Here is a 17033-nt window from a genome sequence, read left to right on the forward strand (position 1 = left end):
CTACGAAGACGAGTTTACCACTATTTCCACCCCTCCCTCTATACCGCAGCAACACGTATTTTACACCCCTTTCACAACGCGCTTTTCGCGCCCCAACTCTCCCTAGCCGCGTGACTAACGAGCTCCGAGCTAAAACATATCGCAAATGTCAAAAATATGATGACAGGCTTAATATATATCACGCACGTGCGTTCTGTTCCTCACGTACGTACAAAAATAATTAAAAAGGGAATGCAACACGAGGACTTCCCAGGAGGTCACCCATCCTAGTACTACTCTCGCCCAAGCACGCTTAACTTCGGAGTTCTGATGGGATCCGGTGCTTTAGTGCTGGTATGATCGCATCCGACATGTTACCCCCGGCTTCATCCCTTATGCTTCCCACTCCCACGTCCGCTGCAAAGACGGCTATACATTCTTACTACCATTACAACCGTCGCCTACTAATGGATAATGCCCTATACTACTTACTCTCTCGCTCAACTACGAAGACGAGTTTACCACTATTTCCACCCCTCCCTCTATACCGCAGCAACACGTATTTTACACCCCTTTCACAACGCGCTTTTCGCGCCCCAACTCTCCCTAGCCGCGTGACTAACGAGCTCCGAGCTAAAACATATCGCAAATGTCAAAAATATGATGACAGGCTTAATATATATCACGCACGTGCGTTCTGTTCCTCACGTACGTACAAAAATAATTAAAAAGGGAATGCAACACGAGGACTTCCCAGGAGGTCACCCATCCTAGTACTACTCTCGCCCAAGCACGCTTAACTTCGGAGTTCTGATGGGATCCGGTGCTTTAGTGCTGGTATGATCGCATCCGACATGTTACCCCCGGCTTCATCCCTTATGCTTCCCACTCCCACGTCCGCTGCAAAGACGGCTATACATTCTTACTACCATTACAACCGTCGCCTACTAATGGATAATGCCCTATACTACTTACTCTCTCGCTCAACTACGAAGACGAGTTTACCACTATTTCCACCCCTCCCTCTATACCGCAGCAACACGTATTTTACACCCCTTTCACAACGCGCTTTTCGCGCCCCAACTCTCCCTAGCCGCGTGACTAACGAGCTCCGAGCTAAAACATATCGCAAATGTCAAAAATATGATGACAGGCTTAATATATATCACGCACGTGCGTTCTGTTCCTCACGTACGTACAAAAATAATTAAAAAGGGAATGCAACACGAGGACTTCCCAGGAGGTCACCCATCCTAGTACTACTCTCGCCCAAGCACGCTTAACTTCGGAGTTCTGATGGGATCCGGTGCTTTAGTGCTGGTATGATCGCATCCGACATGTTACCCCCGGCTTCATCCCTTATGCTTCCCACTCCCACGTCCGCTGCAAAGACGGCTATACATTCTTACTACCATTACAACCGTCGCCTACTAATGGATAATGCCCTATACTACTTACTCTCTCGCTCAACTACGAAGACGAGTTTACCACTATTTCCACCCCTCCCTCTATACCGCAGCAACACGTATTTTACACCCCTTTCACAACGCGCTTTTCGCGCCCCAACTCTCCCTAGCCGCGTGACTAACGAGCTCCGAGCTAAAACATATCGCAAATGTCAAAAATATGATGACAGGCTTAATATATATCACGCACGTGCGTTCTGTTCCTCACGTACGTACAAAAATAATTAAAAAGGGAATGCAACACGAGGACTTCCCAGGAGGTCACCCATCCTAGTACTACTCTCGCCCAAGCACGCTTAACTTCGGAGTTCTGATGGGATCCGGTGCTTTAGTGCTGGTATGATCGCATCCGACATGTCACCCCCGGCTTCATCCCTTATGCTTCCCACTCCCACGTCCGCTGCAAAGACGGCTATACATTCTTACTACCATTACAACCGTCGCCTACTAATGGATAATGCCCTATACTACTTACTCTCTCGCTCAACTACGAAGACGAGTTTACCACTATTTCCACCCCTCCCTCTATACCGCAGCAACACGTATTTTACACCCCTTTCACAACGCGCTTTTCGCGCCCCAACTCTCCCTAGCCGCGTGACTAACGAGCTCCGAGCTAAAACATATCGCAAATGTCAAAAATATGATGACAGGCTTAATATATATCACGCACGTGCGTTCTGTTCCTCACGTACGTACAAAAATAATTAAAAAGGGAATGCAACACGAGGACTTCCCAGGAGGTCACCCATCCTAGTACTACTCTCGCCCAAGCACGCTTAACTTCGGAGTTCTGATGGGATCCGGTGCTTTAGTGCTGGTATGATCGCATCCGACATGTCACCCCCGGCTTCATCCCTTATGCTTCCCACTCCCACGTCCGCTGCAAAGACGGCTATACATTCTTACTACCATTACAACCGTCGCCTACTAATGGATAATGCCCTATACTACTTACTCTCTCGCTCAACTACGAAGACGAGTTTACCACGATTTCCACCCCTCCCTCTATACCGCAGCAACACGTATTTTACACCCCTTTCACAACGCGCTTTTCGCGCCCCAACTCTCCCTAGCCGCGTGACTAACGAGCTCCGAGCTAAAACATATCGCAAATGTCAAAAATATGATGACAGGCTTAATATATATCACGCACGTGCGTTCTGTTCCTCACGTACGTACAAAAATAATTAAAAAGGGAATGCAACACGAGGACTTCCCAGGAGGTCACCCATCCTAGTACTACTCTCGCCCAAGCACGCTTAACTTCGGAGTTCTGATGGGATCCGGTGCTTTAGTGCTGGTATGATCACATCCGACATGTCACCCCCGGCTTCATCCCTTATGCTTCCCACTCCCACGTCCGCTGCAAAGACGGCTATACATTCTTACTACCATTACAACCGTCGCCTACTAATGGATAATGCCCTATACTACTTACTCTCTCGCTCAACTACGAAGACGAGTTTACCACGATTTCCACCCCTCCCTCTATACCGCAGCAACACGTATTTTACACCCCTTTCACAACGCGCTTTTCGCGCCCCAACTCTCCCTAGCCGCGTGACTAACGAGCTCCGAGCTAAAACATATCGCAAATGTCAAAAATATGATGACAGGCTTAATATATATCACGCACGTGCGTTCTGTTCCTCACGTACGTACAAAAATAATTAAAAAGGGAATGCAACACGAGGACTTCCCAGGAGGTCACCCATCCTAGTACTACTCTCGCCCAAGCACGCTTAACTTCGGAGTTCTGATGGGATCCGGTGCTTTAGTGCTGGTATGATCGCATCCGACATGTCACCCCCGGCTTCATCCCTTATGCTTCCCACTCCCACGTCCGCTGCAAAGACGGCTATACATTCTTACTACCATTACAACCGTCGCCTACTAATGGATAATGCCCTATACTACTTACTCTCTCGCTCAACTACGAAGACGAGTTTACCACGATTTCCACCCCTCCCTCTATACCGCAGCAACACGTATTTTACACCCCTTTCACAACGCGCTTTTCGCGCCCCAACTCTCCCTAGCCGCGTGACTAACGAGCTCCGAGCTAAAACATATCGCAAATGTCAAAAATATGATGACAGGCTTAATATATATCACGCACGTGCGTTCTGTTCCTCACGTACGTACAAAAATAATTAAAAAGGGAATGCAACACGAGGACTTCCCAGGAGGTCACCCATCCTAGTACTACTCTCGCCCAAGCACGCTTAACTTCGGAGTTCTGATGGGATCCGGTGCTTTAGTGCTGGTATGATCGCATCCGACATGTCACCCCCGGCTTCATCCCTTATGCTTCCCACTCCCACGTCCGCTGCAAAGACGGCTATACATTCTTACTACCATTACAACCGTCGCCTACTAATGGATAATGCCCTATACTACTTACTCTCTCGCTCAACTACGAAGACGAGTTTACCACGATTTCCACCCCTCCCTCTATACCGCAGCAACACGTATTTTACACCCCTTTCACAACGCGCTTTTCGCGCCCCAACTCTCCCTAGCCGCGTGACTAACGAGCTCCGAGCTAAAACATATCGCAAATGTCAAAAATATGATGACAGGCTTAATATATATCACGCACGTGCGTTCTGTTCCTCACGTACGTACAAAAATAATTAAAAAGGGAATGCAACACGAGGACTTCCCAGGAGGTCACCCATCCTAGTACTACTCTCGCCCAAGCACGCTTAACTTCGGAGTTCTGATGGGATCCGGTGCTTTAGTGCTGGTATGATCGCATCCGACATGTCACCCCCGGCTTCATCCCTTATGCTTCCCACTCCCACGTCCGCTGCAAAGACGGCTATACATTCTTACTACCATTACAACCGTCGCCTACTAATGGATAATGCCCTATACTACTTACTCTCTCGCTCAACTACGAAGACGAGTTTACCACGATTTCCACCCCTCCCTCTATACCGCAGCAACACGTATTTTACACCCCTTTCACAACGCGCTTTTCGCGCCCCAACTCTCCCTAGCCGCGTGACTAACGAGCTCCGAGCTAAAACATATCGCAAATGTCAAAAATATGATGACAGGCTTAATATATATCACGCACGTGCGTTCTGTTCCTCACGTACGTACAAAAATAATTAAAAAGGGAATGCAACACGAGGACTTCCCAGGAGGTCACCCATCCTAGTACTACTCTCGCCCAAGCACGCTTAACTTCGGAGTTCTGATGGGATCCGGTGCTTTAGTGCTGGTATGATCGCATCCGACATGTCACCCCCGGCTTCATCCCTTATGCTTCCCACTCCCACGTCCGCTGCAAAGACGGCTATACATTCTTACTACCATTACAACCGTCGCCTACTAATGGATAATGCCCTATACTACTTACTCTCTCGCTCAACTACGAAGACGAGTTTACCACTATTTCCACCCCTCCCTCTATACCGCAGCAACACGTATTTTACACCCCTTTCACAACGCGCTTTTCGCGCCCCAACTCTCCCTAGCCGCGTGACTAACGAGCTCCGAGCTAAAACATATCGCAAATGTCAAAAATATGATGACAGGCTTAATATATATCACGCACGTGCGTTCTGTTCCTCACGTACGTACAAAAATAATTAAAAAGGGAATGCAACACGAGGACTTCCCAGGAGGTCACCCATCCTAGTACTACTCTCGCCCAAGCACGCTTAACTTCGGAGTTCTGATGGGATCCGGTGCTTTAGTGCTGGTATGATCGCATCCGACATGTCACCCCCGGCTTCATCCCTTATGCTTCCCACTCCCACGTCCGCTGCAAAGACGGCTATACATTCTTACTACCATTACAACCGTCGCCTACTAATGGATAATGCCCTATACTACTTACTCTCTCGCTCAACTACGAAGACGAGTTTACCACGATTTCCACCCCTCCCTCTATACCGCAGCAACACGTATTTTACACCCCTTTCACAACGCGCTTTTCGCGCCCCAACTCTCCCTAGCCGCGTGACTAACGAGCTCCGAGCTAAAACATATCGCAAATGTCAAAAATATGATGACAGGCTTAATATATATCACGCACGTGCGTTCTGTTCCTCACGTACGTACAAAAATAATTAAAAAGGGAATGCAACACGAGGACTTCCCAGGAGGTCACCCATCCTAGTACTACTCTCGCCCAAGCACGCTTAACTTCGGAGTTCTGATGGGATCCGGTGCTTTAGTGCTGGTATGATCGCATCCGACATGTCACCCCCGGCTTCATCCCTTATGCTTCCCACTCCCACGTCCGCTGCAAAGACGGCTATACATTCTTACTACCATTACAACCGTCGCCTACTAATGGATAATGCCCTATACTACTTACTCTCTCGCTCAACTACGAAGACGAGTTTACCACTATTTCCACCCCTCCCTCTATACCGCAGCAACACGTATTTTACACCCCTTTCACAACGCGCTTTTCGCGCCCCAACTCTCCCTAGCCGCGTGACTAACGAGCTCCGAGCTAAAACATATCGCAAATGTCAAAAATATGATGACAGGCTTAATATATATCACGCACGTGCGTTCTGTTCCTCACGTACGTACAAAAATAATTAAAAAGGGAATGCAACACGAGGACTTCCCAGGAGGTCACCCATCCTAGTACTACTCTCGCCCAAGCACGCTTAACTTCGGAGTTCTGATGGGATCCGGTGCTTTAGTGCTGGTACGATCGCATCCGACATGTTACCCCCGGCTTCATCCCTTATGCTTCCCACTCCCACGTCCGCTGCAAAGACGGCTATACATTCTTACTACCATTACAACCGTCGCCTACTAATGGATAATGCCCTATACTACTTACTCTCTCGCTCAACTACGAAGACGAGTTTACCACTATTTCCACCCCTCCCTCTATACCGCAGCAACACGTATTTTACACCCCTTTCACAACGCGCTTTTCGCGCCCCAACTCTCCCTAGCCGCGTGACTAACGAGCTCCGAGCTAAAACATATCGCAAATGTCAAAAATATGATGACAGGCTTAATATATATCACGCACGTGCGTTCTGTTCCTCACGTACGTACAAAAATAATTAAAAAGGGAATGCAACACGAGGACTTCCCAGGAGGTCACCCATCCTAGTACTACTCTCGCCCAAGCACGCTTAACTTCGGAGTTCTGATGGGATCCGGTGCTTTAGTGCTGGTATGATCGCATCCGACATGTTACCCCCGGCTTCATCCCTTATGCTTCCCACTCCCACGTCCGCTGCAAAGACGGCTATACATTCTTACTACCATTACAACCGTCGCCTACTAATGGATAATGCCCTATACTACTTACTCTCTCGCTCAACTACGAAGACGAGTTTACCACTATTTCCACCCCTCCCTCTATACCGCAGCAACACGTATTTTACACCCCTTTCACAACGCGCTTTTCGCGCCCCAACTCTCCCTAGCCGCGTGACTAACGAGCTCCGAGCTAAAACATATCGCAAATGTCAAAAATATGATGACAGGCTTAATATATATCACGCACGTGCGTTCTGTTCCTCACGTACGTACAAAAATAATTAAAAAGGGAATGCAACACGAGGACTTCCCAGGAGGTCACCCATCCTAGTACTACTCTCGCCCAAGCACGCTTAACTTCGGAGTTCTGATGGGATCCGGTGCTTTAGTGCTGGTATGATCGCATCCGACATGTCACCCCCGGCTTCATCCCTTATGCTTCCCACTCCCACGTCCGCTGCAAAGACGGCTATACATTCTTACTACCATTACAACCGTCGCCTACTAATGGATAATGCCCTATACTACTTACTCTCTCGCTCAACTACGAAGACGAGTTTACCACGATTTCCACCCCTCCCTCTATACCGCAGCAACACGTATTTTACACCCCTTTCACAACGCGCTTTTCGCGCCCCAACTCTCCCTAGCCGCGTGACTAACGAGCTCCGAGCTAAAACATATCGCAAATGTCAAAAATATGATGACAGGCTTAATATATATCACGCACGTGCGTTCTGTTCCTCACGTACGTACAAAAATAATTAAAAAGGGAATGCAACACGAGGACTTCCCAGGAGGTCACCCATCCTAGTACTACTCTCGCCCAAGCACGCTTAACTTCGGAGTTCTGATGGGATCCGGTGCTTTAGTGCTGGTATGATCGCATCCGACATGTTACCCCCGGCTTCATCCCTTATGCTTCCCACTCCCACGTCCGCTGCAAAGACGGCTATACATTCTTACTACCATTACAACCGTCGCCTACTAATGGATAATGCCCTATACTACTTACTCTCTCGCTCAACTACGAAGACGAGTTTACCACGATTTCCACCCCTCCCTCTATACCGCAGCAACACGTATTTTACACCCCTTTCACAACGCGCTTTTCGCGCCCCAACTCTCCCTAGCCGCGTGACTAACGAGCTCCGAGCTAAAACATATCGCAAATGTCAAAAATATGATGACAGGCTTAATATATATCACGCACGTGCGTTCTGTTCCTCACGTACGTACAAAAATAATTAAAAAGGGAATGCAACACGAGGACTTCCCAGGAGGTCACCCATCCTAGTACTACTCTCGCCCAAGCACGCTTAACTTCGGAGTTCTGATGGGATCCGGTGCTTTAGTGCTGGTATGATCGCATCCGACATGTCACCCCCGGCTTCATCCCTTATGCTTCCCACTCCCACGTCCGCTGCAAAGACGGCTATACATTCTTACTACCATTACAACCGTCGCCTACTAATGGATAATGCCCTATACTACTTACTCTCTCGCTCAACTACGAAGACGAGTTTACCACGATTTCCACCCCTCCCTCTATACCGCAGCAACACGTATTTTACACCCCTTTCACAACGCGCTTTTCGCGCCCCAACTCTCCCTAGCCGCGTGACTAACGAGCTCCGAGCTAAAACATATCGCAAATGTCAAAAATATGATGACAGGCTTAATATATATCACGCACGTGCGTTCTGTTCCTCACGTACGTACAAAAATAATTAAAAAGGGAATGCAACACGAGGACTTCCCAGGAGGTCACCCATCCTAGTACTACTCTCGCCCAAGCACGCTTAACTTCGGAGTTCTGATGGGATCCGGTGCTTTAGTGCTGGTATGATCGCATCCGACATGTTACCCCCGGCTTCATCCCTTATGCTTCCCACTCCCACGTCCGCTGCAAAGACGGCTATACATTCTTACTACCATTACAACCGTCGCCTACTAATGGATAATGCCCTATACTACTTACTCTCTCGCTCAACTACGAAGACGAGTTTACCACGATTTCCACCCCTCCCTCTATACCGCAGCAACACGTATTTTACACCCCTTTCACAACGCGCTTTTCGCGCCCCAACTCTCCCTAGCCGCGTGACTAACGAGCTCCGAGCTAAAACATATCGCAAATGTCAAAAATATGATGACAGGCTTAATATATATCACGCACGTGCGTTCTGTTCCTCACGTACGTACAAAAATAATTAAAAAGGGAATGCAACACGAGGACTTCCCAGGAGGTCACCCATCCTAGTACTACTCTCGCCCAAGCACGCTTAACTTCGGAGTTCTGATGGGATCCGGTGCTTTAGTGCTGGTATGATCGCATCCGACATGTCACCCCCGGCTTCATCCCTTATGCTTCCCACTCCCACGTCCGCTGCAAAGACGGCTATACATTCTTACTACCATTACAACCGTCGCCTACTAATGGATAATGCCCTATACTACTTACTCTCTCGCTCAACTACGAAGACGAGTTTACCACTATTTCCACCCCTCCCTCTATACCGCAGCAACACGTATTTTACACCCCTTTCACAACGCGCTTTTCGCGCCCCAACTCTCCCTAGCCGCGTGACTAACGAGCTCCGAGCTAAAACATATCGCAAATGTCAAAAATATGATGACAGGCTTAATATATATCACGCACGTGCGTTCTGTTCCTCACGTACGTACAAAAATAATTAAAAAGGGAATGCAACACGAGGACTTCCCAGGAGGTCACCCATCCTAGTACTACTCTCGCCCAAGCACGCTTAACTTCGGAGTTCTGATGGGATCCGGTGCTTTAGTGCTGGTATGATCGCATCCGACATGTTACCCCCGGCTTCATCCCTTATGCTTCCCACTCCCACGTCCGCTGCAAAGACGGCTATACATTCTTACTACCATTACAACCGTCGCCTACTAATGGATAATGCCCTATACTACTTACTCTCTCGCTCAACTACGAAGACGAGTTTACCACTATTTCCACCCCTCCCTCTATACCGCAGCAACACGTATTTTACACCCCTTTCACAACGCGCTTTTCGCGCCCCAACTCTCCCTAGCCGCGTGACTAACGAGCTCCGAGCTAAAACATATCGCAAATGTCAAAAATATGATGACAGGCTTAATATATATCACGCACGTGCGTTCTGTTCCTCACGTACGTACAAAAATAATTAAAAAGGGAATGCAACACGAGGACTTCCCAGGAGGTCACCCATCCTAGTACTACTCTCGCCCAAGCACGCTTAACTTCGGAGTTCTGATGGGATCCGGTGCTTTAGTGCTGGTATGATCGCATCCGACATGTTACCCCCGGCTTCATCCCTTATGCTTCCCACTCCCACGTCCGCTGCAAAGACGGCTATACATTCTTACTACCATTACAACCGTCGCCTACTAATGGATAATGCCCTATACTACTTACTCTCTCGCTCAACTACGAAGACGAGTTTACCACGATTTCCACCCCTCCCTCTATACCGCAGCAACACGTATTTTACACCCCTTTCACAACGCGCTTTTCGCGCCCCAACTCTCCCTAGCCGCGTGACTAACGAGCTCCGAGCTAAAACATATCGCAAATGTCAAAAATATGATGACAGGCTTAATATATATCACGCACGTGCGTTCTGTTCCTCACGTACGTACAAAAATAATTAAAAAGGGAATGCAACACGAGGACTTCCCAGGAGGTCACCCATCCTAGTACTACTCTCGCCCAAGCACGCTTAACTTCGGAGTTCTGATGGGATCCGGTGCTTTAGTGCTGGTATGATCGCATCCGACATGTTACCCCCGGCTTCATCCCTTATGCTTCCCACTCCCACGTCCGCTGCAAAGACGGCTATACATTCTTACTACCATTACAACCGTCGCCTACTAATGGATAATGCCCTATACTACTTACTCTCTCGCTCAACTACGAAGACGAGTTTACCACGATTTCCACCCCTCCCTCTATACCGCAGCAACACGTATTTTACACCCCTTTCACAACGCGCTTTTCGCGCCCCAACTCTCCCTAGCCGCGTGACTAACGAGCTCCGAGCTAAAACATATCGCAAATGTCAAAAATATGATGACAGGCTTAATATATATCACGCACGTGCGTTCTGTTCCTCACGTACGTACAAAAATAATTAAAAAGGGAATGCAACACGAGGACTTCCCAGGAGGTCACCCATCCTAGTACTACTCTCGCCCAAGCACGCTTAACTTCGGAGTTCTGATGGGATCCGGTGCTTTAGTGCTGGTATGATCGCATCCGACATGTTACCCCCGGCTTCATCCCTTATGCTTCCCACTCCCACGTCCGCTGCAAAGACGGCTATACATTCTTACTACCATTACAACCGTCGCCTACTAATGGATAATGCCCTATACTACTTACTCTCTCGCTCAACTACGAAGACGAGTTTACCACTATTTCCACCCCTCCCTCTATACCGCAGCAACACGTATTTTACACCCCTTTCACAACGCGCTTTTCGCGCCCCAACTCTCCCTAGCCGCGTGACTAACGAGCTCCGAGCTAAAACATATCGCAAATGTCAAAAATATGATGACAGGCTTAATATATATCACGCACGTGCGTTCTGTTCCTCACGTACGTACAAAAATAATTAAAAAGGGAATGCAACACGAGGACTTCCCAGGAGGTCACCCATCCTAGTACTACTCTCGCCCAAGCACGCTTAACTTCGGAGTTCTGATGGGATCCGGTGCTTTAGTGCTGGTATGATCGCATCCGACATGTTACCCCCGGCTTCATCCCTTATGCTTCCCACTCCCACGTCCGCTGCAAAGACGGCTATACATTCTTACTACCATTACAACCGTCGCCTACTAATGGATAATGCCCTATACTACTTACTCTCTCGCTCAACTACGAAGACGAGTTTACCACTATTTCCACCCCTCCCTCTATACCGCAGCAACACGTATTTTACACCCCTTTCACAACGCGCTTTTCGCGCCCCAACTCTCCCTAGCCGCGTGACTAACGAGCTCCGAGCTAAAACATATCGCAAATGTCAAAAATATGATGACAGGCTTAATATATATCACGCACGTGCGTTCTGTTCCTCACGTACGTACAAAAATAATTAAAAAGGGAATGCAACACGAGGACTTCCCAGGAGGTCACCCATCCTAGTACTACTCTCGCCCAAGCACGCTTAACTTCGGAGTTCTGATGGGATCCGGTGCTTTAGTGCTGGTATGATCGCATCCGACATGTTACCCCCGGCTTCATCCCTTATGCTTCCCACTCCCACGTCCGCTGCAAAGACGGCTATACATTCTTACTACCATTACAACCGTCGCCTACTAATGGATAATGCCCTATACTACTTACTCTCTCGCTCAACTACGAAGACGAGTTTACCACTATTTCCACCCCTCCCTCTATACCGCAGCAACACGTATTTTACACCCCTTTCACAACGCGCTTTTCGCGCCCCAACTCTCCCTAGCCGCGTGACTAACGAGCTCCGAGCTAAAACATATCGCAAATGTCAAAAATATGATGACAGGCTTAATATATATCACGCACGTGCGTTCTGTTCCTCACGTACGTACAAAAATAATTAAAAAGGGAATGCAACACGAGGACTTCCCAGGAGGTCACCCATCCTAGTACTACTCTCGCCCAAGCACGCTTAACTTCGGAGTTCTGATGGGATCCGGTGCTTTAGTGCTGGTATGATCGCATCCGACATGTTACCCCCGGCTTCATCCCTTATGCTTCCCACTCCCACGTCCGCTGCAAAGACGGCTATACATTCTTACTACCATTACAACCGTCGCCTACTAATGGATAATGCCCTATACTACTTACTCTCTCGCTCAACTACGAAGACGAGTTTACCACTATTTCCACCCCTCCCTCTATACCGCAGCAACACGTATTTTACACCCCTTTCACAACGCGCTTTTCGCGCCCCAACTCTCCCTAGCCGCGTGACTAACGAGCTCCGAGCTAAAACATATCGCAAATGTCAAAAATATGATGACAGGCTTAATATATATCACGCACGTGCGTTCTGTTCCTCACGTACGTACAAAAATAATTAAAAAGGGAATGCAACACGAGGACTTCCCAGGAGGTCACCCATCCTAGTACTACTCTCGCCCAAGCACGCTTAACTTCGGAGTTCTGATGGGATCCGGTGCTTTAGTGCTGGTATGATCGCATCCGACATGTTACCCCCGGCTTCATCCCTTATGCTTCCCACTCCCACGTCCGCTGCAAAGACGGCTATACATTCTTACTACCATTACAACCGTCGCCTACTAATGGATAATGCCCTATACTACTTACTCTCTCGCTCAACTACGAAGACGAGTTTACCACTATTTCCACCCCTCCCTCTATACCGCAGCAACACGTATTTTACACCCCTTTCACAACGCGCTTTTCGCGCCCCAACTCTCCCTAGCCGCGTGACTAACGAGCTCCGAGCTAAAACATATCGCAAATGTCAAAAATATGATGACAGGCTTAATATATATCACGCACGTGCGTTCTGTTCCTCACGTACGTACAAAAATAATTAAAAAGGGAATGCAACACGAGGACTTCCCAGGAGGTCACCCATCCTAGTACTACTCTCGCCCAAGCACGCTTAACTTCGGAGTTCTGATGGGATCCGGTGCTTTAGTGCTGGTATGATCGCATCCGACATGTTACCCCCGGCTTCATCCCTTATGCTTCCCACTCCCACGTCCGCTGCAAAGACGGCTATACATTCTTACTACCATTACAACCGTCGCCTACTAATGGATAATGCCCTATACTACTTACTCTCTCGCTCAACTACGAAGACGAGTTTACCACTATTTCCACCCCTCCCTCTATACCGCAGCAACACGTATTTTACACCCCTTTCACAACGCGCTTTTCGCGCCCCAACTCTCCCTAGCCGCGTGACTAACGAGCTCCGAGCTAAAACATATCGCAAATGTCAAAAATATGATGACAGGCTTAATATATATCACGCACGTGCGTTCTGTTCCTCACGTACGTACAAAAATAATTAAAAAGGGAATGCAACACAAGGACTTCCCAGGAGGTCACCCATCCTAGTACTACTCTCGCCCAAGCACGCTTAACTTCGGAGTTCTGATGGGATCCGGTGCTTTAGTGCTGGTATGATCGCATCCGACATGTTACCCCCGGCTTCATCCCTTATGCTTCCCACTCCCACGTCCGCTGCAAAGACGGCTATACATTCTTACTACCATTACAACCGTCGCCTACTAATGGATAATGCCCTATACTACTTACTCTCTCGCTCAACTACGAAGACGAGTTTACCACTATTTCCACCCCTCCCTCTATACCGCAGCAACACGTATTTTACACCCCTTTCACAACGCGCTTTTCGCGCCCCAACTCTCCCTAGCCGCGTGACTAACGAGCTCCGAGCTAAAACATATCGCAAATGTCAAAAATATGATGACAGGCTTAATATATATCACGCACGTGCGTTCTGTTCCTCACGTACGTACAAAAATAATTAAAAAGGGAATGCAACACGAGGACTTCCCAGGAGGTCACCCATCCTAGTACTACTCTCGCCCAAGCACGCTTAACTTCGGAGTTCTGATGGGATCCGGTGCTTTAGTGCTGGTATGATCGCATCCGACATGTTACCCCCGGCTTCATCCCTTATGCTTCCCACTCCCACGTCCGCTGCAAAGACGGCTATACATTCTTACTACCATTACAACCGTCGCCTACTAATGGATAATGCCCTATACTACTTACTCTCTCGCTCAACTACGAAGACGAGTTTACCACTATTTCCACCCCTCCCTCTATACCGCAGCAACACGTATTTTACACCCCTTTCACAACGCGCTTTTCGCGCCCCAACTCTCCCTAGCCGCGTGACTAACGAGCTCCGAGCTAAAACATATCGCAAATGTCAAAAATATGATGACAGGCTTAATATATATCACGCACGTGCGTTCTGTTCCTCACGTACGTACAAAAATAATTAAAAAGGGAATGCAACACGAGGACTTCCCAGGAGGTCACCCATCCTAGTACTACTCTCGCCCAAGCACGCTTAACTTCGGAGTTCTGATGGGATCCGGTGCTTTAGTGCTGGTATGATCGCATCCGACATGTTACCCCCGGCTTCATCCCTTATGCTTCCCACTCCCACGTCCGCTGCAAAGACGGCTATACATTCTTACTACCATTACAACCGTCGCCTACTAATGGATAATGCCCTATACTACTTACTCTCTCGCTCAACTACGAAGACGAGTTTACCACTATTTCCACCCCTCCCTCTATACCGCAGCAACACGTATTTTACACCCCTTTCACAACGCGCTTTTCGCGCCCCAACTCTCCCTAGCCGCGTGACTAACGAGCTCCGAGCTAAAACATATCGCAAATGTCAAAAATATGATGACAGGCTTAATATATATCACGCACGTGCGTTCTGTTCCTCACGTACGTACAAAAATAATTAAAAAGGGAATGCAACACGAGGACTTCCCAGGAGGTCACCCATCCTAGTACTACTCTCGCCCAAGCACGCTTAACTTCGGAGTTCTGATGGGATCCGGTGCTTTAGTGCTGGTATGATCGCATCCGACATGTTACCCCCGGCTTCATCCCTTATGCTTCCCACTCCCACGTCCGCTGCAAAGACGGCTATACATTCTTACTACCATTACAACCGTCGCCTACTAATGGATAATGCCCTATACTACTTACTCTCTCGCTCAACTACGAAGACGAGTTTACCACTATTTCCACCCCTCCCTCTATACCGCAGCAACACGTATTTTACACCCCTTTCACAACGCGCTTTTCGCGCCCCAACTCTCCCTAGCCGCGTGACTAACGAGCTCCGAGCTAAAACATATCGCAAATGTCAAAAATATGATGACAGGCTTAATATATATCACGCACGTGCGTTCTGTTCCTCACGTACGTACAAAAATAATTAAAAAGGGAATGCAACACGAGGACTTCCCAGGAGGTCACCCATCCTAGTACTACTCTCGCCCAAGCACGCTTAACTTCGGAGTTCTGATGGGATCCGGTGCTTTAGTGCTGGTATGATCGCATCCGACATGTTACCCCCGGCTTCATCCCTTATGCTTCCCACTCCCACGTCCGCTGCAAAGACGGCTATACATTCTTACTACCATTACAACCGTCGCCTACTAATGGATAATGCCCTATACTACTTACTCTCTCGCTCAACTACGAAGACGAGTTTACCACTATTTCCACCCCTCCCTCTATACCGCAGCAACACGTATTTTACACCCCTTTCACAACGCGCTTTTCGCGCCCCAACTCTCCCTAGCCGCGTGACTAACGAGCTCCGAGCTAAAACATATCGCAAATGTCAAAAATATGATGACAGGCTTAATATATATCACGCACGTGCGTTCTGTTCCTCACGTACGTACAAAAATAATTAAAAAGGGAATGCAACACGAGGACTTCCTAGGAGGTCACCCATCCTAGTACTACTCTCGCCCAAGCACGCTTAACTTCGGAGTTCTGATGGGATCCGGTGCTTTAGTGCTGGTATGATCGCATCCGACATGTTACCCCCGGCTTCATCCCTTATGCCTCCCACTCCCACGTCCGCTGCAAAGACGGCTATACATTCTTACTACCATTACAACCGTCGCCTACTAATGGATAATGCCCTATACTACTTACTCTCTCGCTCAACTACGAAGACGAGTTTACCACTATTTCCACCCCTCCCTCTATACCGCAGCAACACGTATTTTACACCCCTTTCACAACGCGCTTTTCGCGCCCCAACTCTCCCTAGCCGCGTGACTAACGAGCTCCGAGCTAAAACATATCGCAAATGTCAAAAATATGATGACAGGCTTAATATATATCACGCACGTGCGTTCTGTTCCTCACGTACGTACAAAAATAATTAAAAAGGGAATGCAACACGAGGACTTCCCAGGAGGTCACCCATCCTAGTACTACTCTCGCCCAAGCACGCTTAACTTCGGAGTTCTGATGGGATCCGGTGCTTTAGTGCTGGTATGATCGCATCCGACATGTTACCCCCGGCTTCATCCCTTATGCTTCCCACTCCCACGTCCGCTGCAAAGACGGCTATACATTCTTACTACCATTACAACCGTCGCCTACTAATGGATAATGCCCTATACTACTTACTCTCTCGCTCAACTACGAAGACGAGTTTACCACTATTTCCACCCCTCCCTCTATACCGCAGCAACACGTATTTTACACCCCTTTCACAACGCGCTTTTCGCGCCCCAACTCTCCCTAGCCGCGTGACTAACGAGCTCCGA

General features: G+C 48.4%; 35 non-coding genes across 35 annotated transcripts; all 35 read right to left on the reverse strand.

Annotated features, from left to right (window-relative positions):
- Window positions 1-228: 228 nt before the first annotated feature.
- On the reverse strand, window positions 229-347 carry LOC147970020 (5S ribosomal RNA). The gene has a single exon (XR_015605427.1). It is a non-coding gene; the product is annotated as a 5S ribosomal RNA (ribosomal RNA).
- A 364-nt stretch (window positions 348-711) lies between these two features.
- On the reverse strand, window positions 712-830 carry LOC147970021 (5S ribosomal RNA). The gene has a single exon (XR_015605428.1). It is a non-coding gene; the product is annotated as a 5S ribosomal RNA (ribosomal RNA).
- Window positions 831-1194: 364 nt separating this feature from the next.
- LOC147970022 (5S ribosomal RNA) lies at window positions 1195-1313 on the reverse strand. Its single transcript, XR_015605429.1, has one exon. It is a non-coding gene; the product is annotated as a 5S ribosomal RNA (ribosomal RNA).
- Window positions 1314-1677: 364 nt separating this feature from the next.
- Window positions 1678-1796, reverse strand: LOC147970023 (5S ribosomal RNA). The gene has a single exon (XR_015605430.1). It is a non-coding gene; the product is annotated as a 5S ribosomal RNA (ribosomal RNA).
- Window positions 1797-2160: 364 nt separating this feature from the next.
- Window positions 2161-2279, reverse strand: LOC147970024 (5S ribosomal RNA). The gene has a single exon (XR_015605432.1). It is a non-coding gene; the product is annotated as a 5S ribosomal RNA (ribosomal RNA).
- A 364-nt stretch (window positions 2280-2643) lies between these two features.
- Window positions 2644-2762, reverse strand: LOC147970025 (5S ribosomal RNA). The gene has a single exon (XR_015605793.1). It is a non-coding gene; the product is annotated as a 5S ribosomal RNA (ribosomal RNA).
- Window positions 2763-3126: 364 nt separating this feature from the next.
- On the reverse strand, window positions 3127-3245 carry LOC147970026 (5S ribosomal RNA). The gene has a single exon (XR_015605433.1). It is a non-coding gene; the product is annotated as a 5S ribosomal RNA (ribosomal RNA).
- Window positions 3246-3609: 364 nt separating this feature from the next.
- Window positions 3610-3728, reverse strand: LOC147970027 (5S ribosomal RNA). The gene has a single exon (XR_015605434.1). It is a non-coding gene; the product is annotated as a 5S ribosomal RNA (ribosomal RNA).
- Window positions 3729-4092: 364 nt separating this feature from the next.
- On the reverse strand, window positions 4093-4211 carry LOC147970028 (5S ribosomal RNA). Its single transcript, XR_015605435.1, has one exon. It is a non-coding gene; the product is annotated as a 5S ribosomal RNA (ribosomal RNA).
- Window positions 4212-4575: 364 nt separating this feature from the next.
- On the reverse strand, window positions 4576-4694 carry LOC147970029 (5S ribosomal RNA). The gene has a single exon (XR_015605436.1). It is a non-coding gene; the product is annotated as a 5S ribosomal RNA (ribosomal RNA).
- A 364-nt stretch (window positions 4695-5058) lies between these two features.
- On the reverse strand, window positions 5059-5177 carry LOC147970030 (5S ribosomal RNA). Its single transcript, XR_015605437.1, has one exon. It is a non-coding gene; the product is annotated as a 5S ribosomal RNA (ribosomal RNA).
- A 364-nt stretch (window positions 5178-5541) lies between these two features.
- Window positions 5542-5660, reverse strand: LOC147970031 (5S ribosomal RNA). Its single transcript, XR_015605438.1, has one exon. It is a non-coding gene; the product is annotated as a 5S ribosomal RNA (ribosomal RNA).
- A 364-nt stretch (window positions 5661-6024) lies between these two features.
- Window positions 6025-6143, reverse strand: LOC147970032 (5S ribosomal RNA). Its single transcript, XR_015606167.1, has one exon. It is a non-coding gene; the product is annotated as a 5S ribosomal RNA (ribosomal RNA).
- A 364-nt stretch (window positions 6144-6507) lies between these two features.
- On the reverse strand, window positions 6508-6626 carry LOC147970033 (5S ribosomal RNA). The gene has a single exon (XR_015605439.1). It is a non-coding gene; the product is annotated as a 5S ribosomal RNA (ribosomal RNA).
- A 364-nt stretch (window positions 6627-6990) lies between these two features.
- Window positions 6991-7109, reverse strand: LOC147970034 (5S ribosomal RNA). The gene has a single exon (XR_015605440.1). It is a non-coding gene; the product is annotated as a 5S ribosomal RNA (ribosomal RNA).
- A 364-nt stretch (window positions 7110-7473) lies between these two features.
- Window positions 7474-7592, reverse strand: LOC147970035 (5S ribosomal RNA). The gene has a single exon (XR_015605441.1). It is a non-coding gene; the product is annotated as a 5S ribosomal RNA (ribosomal RNA).
- A 364-nt stretch (window positions 7593-7956) lies between these two features.
- LOC147970036 (5S ribosomal RNA) lies at window positions 7957-8075 on the reverse strand. The gene has a single exon (XR_015605443.1). It is a non-coding gene; the product is annotated as a 5S ribosomal RNA (ribosomal RNA).
- Window positions 8076-8439: 364 nt separating this feature from the next.
- Window positions 8440-8558, reverse strand: LOC147970037 (5S ribosomal RNA). The gene has a single exon (XR_015605444.1). It is a non-coding gene; the product is annotated as a 5S ribosomal RNA (ribosomal RNA).
- Window positions 8559-8922: 364 nt separating this feature from the next.
- LOC147970038 (5S ribosomal RNA) lies at window positions 8923-9041 on the reverse strand. The gene has a single exon (XR_015605445.1). It is a non-coding gene; the product is annotated as a 5S ribosomal RNA (ribosomal RNA).
- A 364-nt stretch (window positions 9042-9405) lies between these two features.
- On the reverse strand, window positions 9406-9524 carry LOC147970039 (5S ribosomal RNA). The gene has a single exon (XR_015605446.1). It is a non-coding gene; the product is annotated as a 5S ribosomal RNA (ribosomal RNA).
- Window positions 9525-9888: 364 nt separating this feature from the next.
- On the reverse strand, window positions 9889-10007 carry LOC147970040 (5S ribosomal RNA). Its single transcript, XR_015605447.1, has one exon. It is a non-coding gene; the product is annotated as a 5S ribosomal RNA (ribosomal RNA).
- A 364-nt stretch (window positions 10008-10371) lies between these two features.
- On the reverse strand, window positions 10372-10490 carry LOC147970041 (5S ribosomal RNA). The gene has a single exon (XR_015605448.1). It is a non-coding gene; the product is annotated as a 5S ribosomal RNA (ribosomal RNA).
- A 364-nt stretch (window positions 10491-10854) lies between these two features.
- Window positions 10855-10973, reverse strand: LOC147970042 (5S ribosomal RNA). Its single transcript, XR_015605449.1, has one exon. It is a non-coding gene; the product is annotated as a 5S ribosomal RNA (ribosomal RNA).
- A 364-nt stretch (window positions 10974-11337) lies between these two features.
- Window positions 11338-11456, reverse strand: LOC147970043 (5S ribosomal RNA). Its single transcript, XR_015605450.1, has one exon. It is a non-coding gene; the product is annotated as a 5S ribosomal RNA (ribosomal RNA).
- A 364-nt stretch (window positions 11457-11820) lies between these two features.
- On the reverse strand, window positions 11821-11939 carry LOC147970044 (5S ribosomal RNA). The gene has a single exon (XR_015605451.1). It is a non-coding gene; the product is annotated as a 5S ribosomal RNA (ribosomal RNA).
- A 364-nt stretch (window positions 11940-12303) lies between these two features.
- LOC147970045 (5S ribosomal RNA) lies at window positions 12304-12422 on the reverse strand. The gene has a single exon (XR_015605452.1). It is a non-coding gene; the product is annotated as a 5S ribosomal RNA (ribosomal RNA).
- A 364-nt stretch (window positions 12423-12786) lies between these two features.
- LOC147970046 (5S ribosomal RNA) lies at window positions 12787-12905 on the reverse strand. The gene has a single exon (XR_015605454.1). It is a non-coding gene; the product is annotated as a 5S ribosomal RNA (ribosomal RNA).
- A 364-nt stretch (window positions 12906-13269) lies between these two features.
- Window positions 13270-13388, reverse strand: LOC147970047 (5S ribosomal RNA). The gene has a single exon (XR_015605455.1). It is a non-coding gene; the product is annotated as a 5S ribosomal RNA (ribosomal RNA).
- Window positions 13389-13752: 364 nt separating this feature from the next.
- Window positions 13753-13871, reverse strand: LOC147970048 (5S ribosomal RNA). Its single transcript, XR_015605830.1, has one exon. It is a non-coding gene; the product is annotated as a 5S ribosomal RNA (ribosomal RNA).
- Window positions 13872-14235: 364 nt separating this feature from the next.
- LOC147970049 (5S ribosomal RNA) lies at window positions 14236-14354 on the reverse strand. Its single transcript, XR_015605456.1, has one exon. It is a non-coding gene; the product is annotated as a 5S ribosomal RNA (ribosomal RNA).
- Window positions 14355-14718: 364 nt separating this feature from the next.
- Window positions 14719-14837, reverse strand: LOC147970050 (5S ribosomal RNA). The gene has a single exon (XR_015605457.1). It is a non-coding gene; the product is annotated as a 5S ribosomal RNA (ribosomal RNA).
- Window positions 14838-15201: 364 nt separating this feature from the next.
- Window positions 15202-15320, reverse strand: LOC147970051 (5S ribosomal RNA). Its single transcript, XR_015605458.1, has one exon. It is a non-coding gene; the product is annotated as a 5S ribosomal RNA (ribosomal RNA).
- Window positions 15321-15684: 364 nt separating this feature from the next.
- LOC147970052 (5S ribosomal RNA) lies at window positions 15685-15803 on the reverse strand. Its single transcript, XR_015605459.1, has one exon. It is a non-coding gene; the product is annotated as a 5S ribosomal RNA (ribosomal RNA).
- Window positions 15804-16167: 364 nt separating this feature from the next.
- Window positions 16168-16286, reverse strand: LOC147970053 (5S ribosomal RNA). Its single transcript, XR_015606056.1, has one exon. It is a non-coding gene; the product is annotated as a 5S ribosomal RNA (ribosomal RNA).
- A 364-nt stretch (window positions 16287-16650) lies between these two features.
- Window positions 16651-16769, reverse strand: LOC147970054 (5S ribosomal RNA). Its single transcript, XR_015605460.1, has one exon. It is a non-coding gene; the product is annotated as a 5S ribosomal RNA (ribosomal RNA).
- Between the last annotated feature and the right edge of the window lie 264 nt (window positions 16770-17033).

Source organism: Triticum urartu, chromosome 5A (assembly GCF_056163025.1).
Source record: "Triticum urartu cultivar PI428250 chromosome 5A, HENAU_Tu73, whole genome shotgun sequence".
NCBI lineage: Eukaryota > Viridiplantae > Streptophyta > Magnoliopsida > Poales > Poaceae > Triticum > Triticum urartu.